This window comes from Ursus arctos, unplaced genomic scaffold (genome assembly GCF_023065955.2).
Source record: "Ursus arctos isolate Adak ecotype North America unplaced genomic scaffold, UrsArc2.0 scaffold_13, whole genome shotgun sequence".
Classification (NCBI taxonomy): Eukaryota; Metazoa; Chordata; class Mammalia; order Carnivora; family Ursidae; genus Ursus; species Ursus arctos.
This window is the reverse complement of record NW_026622797.1, coordinates 12,719,779-12,731,921: the sequence shown is the minus strand read 5'-3', so window position 1 is coordinate 12,731,921 and position 12,143 is coordinate 12,719,779. Positions and strand designations below refer to the sequence as shown.

General features: G+C 37.8%; 1 protein-coding gene across 3 annotated transcripts in view; it reads right to left on the bottom strand.

The window, feature by feature from the left end:
• Positions 1–12,143, bottom strand: part of IPCEF1 (interaction protein for cytohesin exchange factors 1) — a 172,869-nt gene that overhangs the window by 112,389 nt on the left and 48,337 nt on the right. For all 3 annotated transcript variants that reach the window (XM_057310935.1, XM_026505107.4, XM_057310937.1), the window contains exon 2: positions 10,023–10,066. The gene's annotated coding sequence lies outside the window, so the exon portion shown is untranslated. The remainder of the gene's footprint in view (positions 1–10,022; positions 10,067–12,143) is intronic.

Genomic DNA, 12,143 nt, shown 5'->3' with positions numbered 1-12,143 from the left:
TCAACAGGAACACAGATGGATTGTGGTATAGTCATATAATGGAACACTACTTAGCAATAAAAAGGGAAAAAACTACTTCTACTCACAGTCACATAATACTGAGAGAAAGAAGCCAAACACAAAAGAATATAAACAGGCAAAACTAGATTATACAGTTTAGCAAAGTACACTTGGGTCATAACACTATACAGGAATGCAAGGAAGCAACGAATTACCACAAATGGCAAAAGAGTGGTTACCTTTGGGAAGATGGCAAAGATTTATTGGAAGAGGCACAAGAGGAGATTCCAGAGTTCTGACAGTATTCTTTTTTTTTTTTTTAAGATTTTATTTATTTATTTGAAAGAGAGGGAGAGAAAGCACAAGCAGAGGGGAGGGGCAGAGGGAAATGGCGAGGGACAAGCAGACTCCCCGCTGAGCAGGGAGCCTGACAAAGGGCTCGATTCCAGGACCCTGAGATCATGACCTGAGCCAAAGTCAGACACTTAACCAACTGAATCACCCAGGTGCCCCGACAGTATTCTATTTCTTGACTCACATAGTCTAGAATTCGTGCTTTGTGATAAATCACTGAGATGTTCAAATTTGTCTATTTGCTCTTCTGTATTTAGATTTTATTTAACATAATGTATTTTATATTGCAAAACAGAAGTTATTTTAAAAGCCAAGCTCTAACAATATGTATCTAAAAGAAGAAAAACAGAAAACAAAAGGGTATGGAACGTTAAAAATGAAAAGATGGAAACAGATATCCAGCAAACATAAAGGAAAAGCAAACTGTGGTGAAGATTTTAATATCTGAAAATATAAAATTTGTACACATATATGTATATTTACCGTGCATTGTTAAACATACATTTAATAGGGAAAGATGTTACAAGCCAGTAAAAAAACAAAGCCAGAAAATATAACCTTCATAAACATAAATATATTGCCTCAAAATACATCAAGCAACCATAATTCATAAAACTGGAAAAAGAAGTAAATAAGTTGGCAACTACAGTTGAAGATTATAGCACCCATCTCCCAGAAATCAATGCAGACAAGAAGTAAACAGAAATGCAGATGACACAAATTAGTAAATTTCAGAGACACAGAATTCTGTACTTGAGAAATACACACATTTCCATCACACATGGTATGTTATCAAAAATTGACAAAGTACTATATTACAACAGAAGTCTTGATAAGTTGCACAGAATCAATTTAACACAGCTTATGTTCTCTGATTATAGTGCTTTAATTGTAGAAATTAATAGTGAAAACATAGCTTTAAAATGTCTATATATCTGGAAACAAAATCTCACACTACTAAAAAACATTGATTCGAAATGAATCAAGAAGGAAATCAAATGGGAAATATTTAGAATTTATCACCATTGAAAACACTACACATCAAAATCTTTAGGGCACGGAACTAAAGCATTTTTTAGGGGGAACTGTATACCTTAAATACATTTATCAGAATACAAGAGGGAATGAAAGCAAATTAGCTAAAAGCTCAACACATGAAACTGGAAAAATAGCAAACCAAGGAAGAAATAGGAAAAATAAAGGCAGAAATGAATGAAATAGAAAAATAAGGAGAAGATTAATAAACCACGAAGCTAGTTCTTTGGACAAGAACTAATAAAATAGAACTCCAGCAAGACTGATGAAGGGGGGAGGGGGTTCTAGATACAAATAAAAACTTCTGAGTGACAGCTCTTAGCCTGCCAATTATTCAGCCTGAAATTAACTTCGAAAATTTCATTTGGATGCAGGCAAACAGTTAAGAAGAAATCTAATACAGAGAGATTGCTTGATAACCCATCTTGCAACCTGCTCTCCTAAAAGAAGTAAAATATTTTTTGCCCAAATCTAGCTATTCTTTCATACAGTGGTCAGTGAAAGCAAAAATCTAACTGAAATTGGAAACAAATGATGTAGAAAAGCAGAAAAAACAATTTTTTTCCTGTAAGTTTTTCCAGACAAAATTACCTAACAATTAAAGATTAGTGTAACATATAAGGATAATTATACACACTCAAAATTCAAAATCAAACAAATTAGAAAATTACTGTCCTGTTTCAGAGTCTGCTCCATTCTTCCACCTACTCATCTTATCCCCTTTTAACAGAGGCCCCATTTCTCAATGCTCACCAGAAGGATCTTTTTTTGGACATTGATTAATTTTTGTCTGACCGCCTCCTTTTCTTTCCCCTCCTGTGGCACTGTCAATCATATGGCCCCGCATCCCCCAAACAGGAGCAAGCATATGGCTTAGGTTTGCCAACGATTCACTCATTTATCAAATATTTATTGGCTAACCATGTAGCAAGCACAGTTTTAGAGCCTGAAGATACAACCCTGAAGAGATAAAACCTCCTTACCCTCATGGGGTTTATATTTCATGGGGGTAGACAATTAACAAAATAAATAAGTAAAATCAATGGCATATGAGATGGAGATAAATGAAAATAAAATAGGGATGAGTATTATAGAGGGTTGTCATGTTTTTTAAAGATTTTATTTATTTATTTGACAGAGAGACAGCCAGCGAGAGAGGGAACACACAAGCAGGGGGAGTGGGAGAGGAAGAAGCAGGCTCACAGCGGAGGAGCCTGATGTGGGGCTCGATCCCGGAACGCTGGGATCATGCCCCGAGCCGAAGGTAGTTGCTTAATGACTGAGCCACCCAGGCGCCCCTTTTTAAAAATTTTATTTATTTATTTGACAGAGAGACAGCCAGCGAGAGAGGGAACACAAGCGGGGGGAGTGGGAGAGGAAGAAGCAGGCTCATAGCGGAGGAGCCTGATGTGGGGCTCGATCCCGTAACGCCGGGATCACGCCCTGAGCTGAAGGCAGACGCTTAACCGCTATGCCACCCAGGCGCCCCGAGGGTTGTCATTTTAAATGCAAGAATGGGAACAGTCTCACTAAACAGGTGGCATTTCAGTGAAGACCAAGTAGAGGTAAGGAAGCAGTCAATGGAAATCCAAGGGTGAGCGGTCAGGGTGAGAGAACAGCCAAGGCAGAGGCCTGAATTGGGACTGAGAGTGTGTCTAGTACACGTAAGGCACAGCAAGGGGGCCAGCATGGTAGAGGTTGAGTGTGCAATGGGCGGAGAGAGGTAGGAGATGAGGTCAGAGGGATGATGGGAGGCCAACTCATGCAGATCGTGGGTGGTCTTTTGAGCTATTGCTGAAGACTTTGGCTTTTCTTGAAGTGAAACAGGCAAGCTTTATAGAGTTTGACCTGACACACATGTTAACAGCTCTGGCTCCAGCACTGAGAAGAGACTGAAGGAAGCAAAGACATAAACCCAGAGGCCAGTTAAGAGGGTTCTACACTAATCTGGAGAAGATATGAGAATGCCTTGGACCACAGTGAGGGGAGCAGAGGTGGTAAGAAGTAAATGGACAAAAGTACTTAACACGTTGGCCACAATGGACAATTCAGAGAAGAGTAAATGAACTAAGGCCAGCTAGGAAATTCTACCTGAAATATTGGGAAAGTGTCTTGTCATTTTTTCTGGGATTTGAGCTAAGAGCACAGGGCAAGCCTGGAATTAGCAGTGGCCATCTTGGTGAGTCAGTAGGGAGAACAGAGAAAAAAAAACAAAACAGTGGAAAGAGAGCTCGGGGAAAGAGGTGAAAAAAGAAATCTTCCTGTGCCACAAAATGCTGAACTAGACATACTGAAGAAGATGAGGAGCTGAATATGATTTGTGGAACTTCAAAATATCAAAGGCATACAAAGAATCCTAAAAGGTTAGGGACACCTGGGTGACTCAGTCGATTAAGTGTCTGCCTTTAGCTCAGGTTATGATCCCAGGGTCCTGGGATCAAGTCCTGCATCAGGCTCCCTGCTCAGTGGGGCTCCTGCTTCTCCCTCTGCCTGCTGCTCCCCCTGCTTATGCTCTTTCTCTGACAAATAATAAATAAAAATCTTTAAAAAAAAAAAAGAATCCTAAAAGTTTACAGACAGGATAAAATGGTATTATTTACAAAGAAACACAAATAAGAATAACATCAGATCTCTTACAGGCAACATGGAACGTTAGAGGGTATTGGAGCAATGCTTCAAAGTTCTGAATCAAAATAAATGTGTCACTGTCCATATCCAAGCACACAATCAATCGTGAGGGCAAAACAAAGACACTTGCAGACATGTCTATTCTCCATGTACCTGATATGAAAATAGTGCTTGATAAAATATTTCAATAAATAGAAAAAGAAATTTAAGGGGTGCCTGGGTGGCACAGCGGTTAAGTGTATGCCTTCGGCTCAGGGCATGATCCCTGCATCATGGGATCGAGCCCCACATCAGGCTCCTCCGCTATAAGCCTGCTTCTTCCTCTCCCACTCCCCCTGCTGTGTTCCCTCTCTCGCTGGCTGTCTCTATCTCTGTCGAATAAATAAATAAAATCTTAAAAAAAAAAAAGAAAAAAAAATTTAAGGAGAAAAACATGAGATATAAGAAAGTCAAAGAAAAAAAATCCATGAGATTAAGTTTCAGGAAAATGTGACCATACAATGGGAAAAAATGTATAAAATAAATTAAGGACAATCTATTAAAACTGATCTAAAGTATGGTTTCTTATCTCCAGTTCAATATCCCTTGAACTAATTTTGCAATCAATCCTTACAGCATTTGGAGTTCCATTTAATTTCAAGTTATGGTTTTATAGAAAAGAAAAAGAAATAATAAAATATGACTAATAATACAAATGAAGCCTATAGATGCATTGACATGTGAAGGCCATTTTTTCCATGGTTGATATATGTATACCTTCACTGACTCCTTTTCAATAATCCTTGTTTTATTTAGTCCTACCTAAAAGTAGCACATAAAAAAGTGAAATTGATTTAAAACATGAAAATTACTTACCTATTTAGTAAAACATAAGGACTTATGAATGTGACTGATTTAGGAAGGACAATTGTTCTGCAGAGACGCCTAATCCAAGACTTTCCAGCAAAACTCATCAAAGAGGAAATCATTGGTCCTCATTAAATCTAGTTTTTCTCTCCTCCCTCATCCCCCAGGAAGACCACCAGCCCTAGGTTGTTGGGAGAGGCCATGGGACTAGTTCTGGCTCATGGCTCTGGGTGGAGGAGATATGCGTCACTTCCAGTCTGGAGAAGAGTATGAGTGCCCCACATTGTCTCTGCCCCTGTCACAGCAAACCCTGAAGCCACCTGTTGCCATGGTGGTGCCAGAAGGAGGTTGAGCTCCCATCAGCTTGCACCTCCGAGAGACCGTGCGGAGAAGAGGGGTCTTCACCTTCTCATATGAACAGCACTGAACATACAGCGTGAATAAGAAATAAAAATTCCTTGTGTTAAACCACTGAGGTTTCAGGGTGTATTTGCTGCCACAGCATAACCTAGCCTCGGGTAAGAGCTCCCCGTGCCTCACGAATCGCTTGCAAAAGCCTTTGTGAAATTTCTTCAAGTTATGTTTAAATTTTTTCTGTGTAAACTGACATACACCCAAGGTCATTAGAGCCTTTTTCGAACACTTTAGTTGGAAAGTGGTTGTATTAGGAAAGACATTGATATTTCTATGGAGTATAATAAACTAAGGAAAAATGAAATGTCTGACAACCAGAGTACTTTTGCTCCCTGAGTAACCTTATGCTTCCTCCTCCCTTCGCTCACTGTCCATAAACAATAAATGCAGAAGATTTTCTGAGAAAATGCCCCACTAATTTGTGGAAATAACCTCAAAAGACCTTGAGATTTTCAGCTAATAACCTCTCAGTTTTGGAATTGGATTCTGTCCCTTGGAAAGCTGTATCTGTATTTTTGAACCAAAATTTAAGAAAACACAAATATTATTTAACCAGAAAAAATACCACAAACGTTAACCTGTTCTCTTGATAATTTGAAAAGCTTGCAGATTCTGTTTCAAACCCCAATATAAGTATTTTTTCAGCTAACCAATTCTCTCTTTGTAACCCAGTTGTCCCCATTCCTGTTCACATTGGAGTATTTTGTGCAAAAAAAAAAAAAAAGATTATGAGCCTTCAGAAGAAAACATATGTGGTCATCTATTCCTTCACTGCCAGCACACAGGACTTTAACATAGAGTTTATTTTAAACTAAGCCAAGAAATCCTTGGAGTCCAAGTTGTTTTTCCATTAGAGGTATGAAACTTGGCCCCACATGTTTCTGTTCTGGAAAAAATCCATTGACGCTCTGAATCACCTGGTAACATAAATTAACATTAGGCTGGTTTTAGAACATAACCCTCATAGGCACAGCAGGAAAAAATGAATTGGAAAAATATAACCTTGTGTTCAAAATCTATTCCCTTAAAACTTCACCATATTCTCTGCCCGGAAGGAATATGTCAAAATAATTAGACAAGCATTCTGTACTTAAGAACCCTGTGATGTGTTGGTGGGAATGTAAAATGGTATAGCTGTTGTGGAAAACAATTTAAAATTTAAAATAGAATGAACATATGACCCATCAATTCCACTTCTGAGTATTTACCCACAGTATTGCAAGCAGGGTCTCAATGAGATATTTATACATCTATGTTCACAGCAACATTATTCATAAGAGCTACAATGTGGAAGCAACCCAAGTGTCTATCAACAGATACATGGTTAAGCAACATGTGGTATACACACACGATGGAATATTATTCAGCCTTTTAAAGGAAGGAAATTCTGACCTGTGCTACAGCATGAATGAGCCTTGAGGGCATTACGCTAAGCAAAATAAGCCAGTCACAAAAAGAAAAATACTGTACAATTCCACTTATATGAAGTACTTACTAGTACTTCAAAATCATAAAGACAAGAAGTATAGTGGTGGTTACCAGCGGCTGGGTGGAGGGAGAATAGAGAGTTATTGTTTAATGGGTGTAAAGTTTTAGCTCTACAAGGTGAAAAGAGTTCTGGGGATGGATGGTGGTGATGGCTGCACAGTAGCATGAATGCATATAATACCACTGGATGTGAATGTATTTAATATTTAATAGAAAATGGTTCACATGGTAAATTTTATAGTATGGGTGTTTTGCCACAATTTTAAAAAAGTGAAGAAAATTCTGTGAAGAACTCAAAATAATCACGGGACCAGAAATGTAGTCATCTGTAAGTAAGAACTAATCATGAACTCTCCACTCTCATTATATGCATTTGGACTAAGAATCATGCCTTTAACGTATCAGAGTGATTCTAAAAACAAAGGTCCTTTACCATTGCTTAATGACAATGGTAAAGATGAAAATTACTAATATGCTTTTGTATCAAGTTGGAGGGTGTTTTATTATCCTAGTAGCTGGTTTAAGACTTTCTCTTAGGTGAACGTCTAACTTTGCTAGGAAAATACTATAATAAGCCCCTTTGTTGTAAAATCTGAGATCCAGAAGTGTTTGAATGCATGCAGAAAGGCCTGTGTGAGGCCATGAGAGGACACTGGAAAATCAAGCCCAGAAAATGGAATGATAGAAGTGTCACCCACAACGTTGGGGTAAGTAGAAAAAGCAATGAAGAGTCTGAACTTTGTTTTCATGTTGGTTTCAGGTAGAACCAAGACAGCATCAAAATACTTGAAGAGATCGGTTACTGGAAACTCAGAGAAATCATTGCCAGAAGCACTCCACTCTTAAAGGTCATAAATTTGGGTGATTGATGAGAAACGTATAACAATTTCTAAGAGCCTCAGATGCCCCGGCTGATGACAATGTCATTCATTCATCTCTCATAATTAACATTGATTGAGTGCCTAACTGTATACAAAGTACTGTTCTAAGAGCTATGGTCATACTAACTCATTAAATCCTTACACCAACTTTTTGAGGTATTTGTACTATCTCCATTCACCAAGGGGGAAAGTAAGCCACATAAATGTTAAATGACATGACCAAGGTCACATAGCTTAGTAAGTGCCAGAGATGAGATCAAACCCAGACCATCTGAGTTCAGAGACTGTCGTTTTCACCACTACCCTGTCTCTGATTTTGTTCAGTGCAAGAATTTCTATAATGCTTAGCAAAACTCAGATTCTAATTTGGTCATTGGCTCAGTATCATCTTCCATAAGAATTATCAAGTTTTATGAAGTTTTATAGTACAAGAGACCATAGAGTTCATCTTACCTAGTCTTTCTGCCAATGCAGGTTTCCCTCATAACATACCTTTTTCTGACAACAAGCCAGCCTCTTTCTAGATACCTTTGATAATGAGGAGGCCCCTAATATGAGGATCAAAAGTGTTTTGCTAGAAAAAATACTTGACAACTTTTAGAGATGGCAAAATCCACCAATTTTTGTCAATACCTTTGGGTAACCAGTTTGCAAATCATCAACAAAAAGTGTCACTTAAAATTCCTCAATGAAACATCAAATGTTATGGTGAATAAAGGGTTCTTTACCATAGAAGGCGATGTGAGAGTATTATTGACTTAGTCACACAATCTGTCTCATGAATAAATGCATATCTTAAGCATACCCATGTTGAAACAATAGGACTTCATGTGTTTGAAGACATCTTAACAGCAAGCATATGCACCAAAACTAATTTTTTTTTTTTTTTGGTCATTGAGTTGGACAACCACAAAAAATGGGTTTCAACAACTCCAGAAGGAAAAGAGAGGGCAATGCTCACCAAAAAGAATGGGGGTGACTAATGGGTCATGGGTAGCAATGTTTAAAAGACAGTTGGGATATAATTGGGAGTGGTAGAAAGTGCCTATCAGAGGTAACGGTGATTGTTATTATTGTGGTTTGGCTCATAGAAAAATAATAGCACTTAAATTAATATACTAATATTTTCTGAAAAATTATCAGATTTTCAGTTACATCCATAGAGTCACACACTCACAAAATGTGTCCTTGATAGACAGCTGTGAAAAGAATGCTTCCCCTGTTAGGGCGCCTGGGTGGCTCAGTCAAGCGCCCAATTCTTGATTTTGGCTCAGGTCAGCATCTTAGGGTCTGGAGATCAAGCTCTGCAACGGGCTCTGCACTGCGCATGGAGCCTGCTTAAGATTCTCTTTCCCCTCTTCCTCTGTCCCTCCACGTCTGCTCATGCTCTCTCTCTGTCTCTCAAAAAAAAAAAAAAAAAAAAAAAAAAAACTTCCCTTTCATTCCCCAGCAAGTTTAGAATTGTATTTTATCTTAAAAAACAGTTAAACCAAACAAGAGATGGCTATCCCAGTCAGGAACTAAGACATATAATAATTCTCTTTAAGTTATTTTATAAATATAAAATCAAAGGAATAATGAGAAGAATTACACACATATTCAAAGAACTCCTGTCTTGCCTAGATCATGAGTGATGAACTTTAAAGGCAAGAACATCTTAAGATTGTTTTATTTTTATATTGTAATAATTAAATATAAATATTTTATTTGAATCAGTAGTAAATGTAGATCAGTAAATGCCTCATTTCTAGAGCATTTGATTTGCATTTGGGCATCAAAACACATACTTGCTTATTAATAAATCCTTCACATAATTATACTTCTATGATACTTTGATAGTTACGTTATGTTCCTGACCACCGAGGAGGTCAAAAAAGATCATTCTATATATAAATTGCTTTACTAAACAACCCTCCCACTGAAAAGTAACTACCACCAAGAATCCATTTTCAAGGGAAATACAGAGGAACAAACATAGTTTGTTATTTATTAATACAATTAGCTTCCCTCTGCATTAATCCTAGCCTAAGGATAAATATACCTAGTCTATTACAGTTTGGTTCACAGATTAGAATAACAAAGTAGAGGGGCGCCTGGGTGGCACAGCGGTTAAGCATCTGCCTTCGGCTCAGGGCGTGATCCTGGCGTTGTGGGATCGAGCCCCACATCAGGCTCCTCCGCTATGAGCCTGCTTCTTCCTCTCCCACTCCCCTGCTTGTGTTCCCTCTCTCGCTGGCTGTCTCTATCTCTGTCGAATAAATAAAATCTTTAAAAAAAAAAAAAAAAAAAAAGAATAACAAAGTAGAGTACAGGCCCTTCAGGTCATAAATATCAGTAAAAGAAAGAATTAGTTTTGAAGAATTTTCAATTACATACCGAAAAGCTATGAGTGTCCTTGTTCCAGTTCTTTTGCCTCAGACCTGTGCAAGGAAAAAACACGAAAGGGGTCATAAAGTTTCTGCCTGGACCCAACTACCTAGAAGGAAGTCAGAAGAGGCAACAAAATAGTAATTTGCTCATCATAAAAACTACCTAATGTCTCTCTTGGAAAATGAGACAGGAAGTTCTATCCCACAGGAAAGAAGACCTAGGTATAAACTAGCAGGAGAAGGAAAGGAAGAATGAAGCGGGGGGGGGGGGGGGGGGCAAACAGAAGGGGGAATGAACCATGAGAGACTGTGGACTCTGGGAAACAAACAGGGCTTCAGAGGGGAGGGGAGTAGGGGATTGGGATAGGCCGGTGATGGGTGGTAAGGAGGGCGCATATTGCATGATGCACTGGGTGTTATACGCAAATAAGGAATCATGGAACATCGCATCAAAAACTGGGGATGTACTGTATGGTGACTAATATAACAAAACAAAAATTATTAAATAAATAAATAAATAAATAAATAAATAAATAAATAAATAAACTAGCAGGAAATCATTAAGCTGAGATCCCCTGGAATTGAATGTTTTCTAAAAGATAGTGTGAAAATAATGTTCAAATCCCTTTGAACACTACTCAAGATTATTTTTACTTTACTTTTAAATATCTCGAAAGATGTTCACATGGATTTAGCACTTCCGTCTGTTTTCCTGGAATTCTGTCAGTGGGGAAATGTTTCATATTAGTAATAATCATCCCACTCGTTGCCTAAGCCGTAAGTTTAAAAAATACAGATTTTTTTAAGACTTCATTTTTTAAGAGCAGTTTTAGGTTTATAGTAAAATTGAGAAGAAGGTACAGAGATGTCTCCTATACTCCCTGCCCCCACATGTGCATAGCCCCCCCATTATCAACATTACTCACCAGAATGCTGTATTTTATACCAAGGTTGAACCTACACTGACACATCATAATTAGCCAAAGTCCATAATATACTTTATAGTTCACTGTTGGTGTTGTACACTCTACGTTTATAAGAAAGTGTGCAGTGACATATATCTATCATCATAATGTCATATGATACAATATCATAGTATTTTCATTGCCCTAAATGTCTTCAGTGCTCTGCATATTCATTTCTCCCACCCCAAGCAACCACTGAACTTTTTACTGTCTCCATAGTTTTGCCTTTTCCAGGATGTCATACAGCTGGAATCATACAGTATGTAGCCTTCTCAGATGGGCTTCTTTCACTTAGTAATATGCATTAAGGTTTCCTTTATGTCTTGTCATAGCTTGATAATATGTTTCTTTTAAGCACTAAATAATATTCCATTGTCTGAATGTATCAATTTCTTTATCCATTCGCCTACTGAAGGACATCTTGGTTGCTTCCAAGTTTTAGCAATTGTGAATAAGCTGCTATAAACACCCATGTGCAGATTTTTGTATGGACGAAAGTTTTCAACTCCTTTGGGTAAATACCAAGAAGCATGATTGCTGAGCTAGCTATATGGTAAAATTATGTTTAGTTTTTAAAGAAACCACTGTGCTCCAAAGAAACTGTCTTCCAAAGTGGCTATTCCATTTTGCATTCCCATTAGCAATGTCTGAGAGTCCCTATTGCTCCACATCCTCACTGGCTTTTGGTGCTGTCAGTGTTCTGGATTTTGGTTATCGTAATAGGTGTTTAAGTGGTTATCACAATTCTGTTTTAATTTAATTTCCTAATGACATATGGAGCATTTTTACATGTTTGTTTCATATGCTTATTTGTCATCTGTAAATTTCCTTCGATGAAGTGTCTGTTAAGGTATTTAGTCCATTTTTTAATATGGCTGTTTATCTTCTTACTGTTGAATTATAGGAGTTCATTGTGTTCATTTTGGATAACAGTCCCTTATCAGACGTATCTTTTGCAAATACTTTTTCCCAGCCTGTAATTTATCTTCTAAGTGTCTTTGTTGCCTTTTGTAGAGAAGTTTTTTATTTTAACGAAATCAGCATACTAATGTTTTCTTTCATGGCTCTCGTCTTTGATGCGGTATCTAAAACAGTAGCGCCATACTCAAGTTCATCCAGGCTTTCACCTACACTATCTTCGAGGAGTTTTGTGCTTTATACAT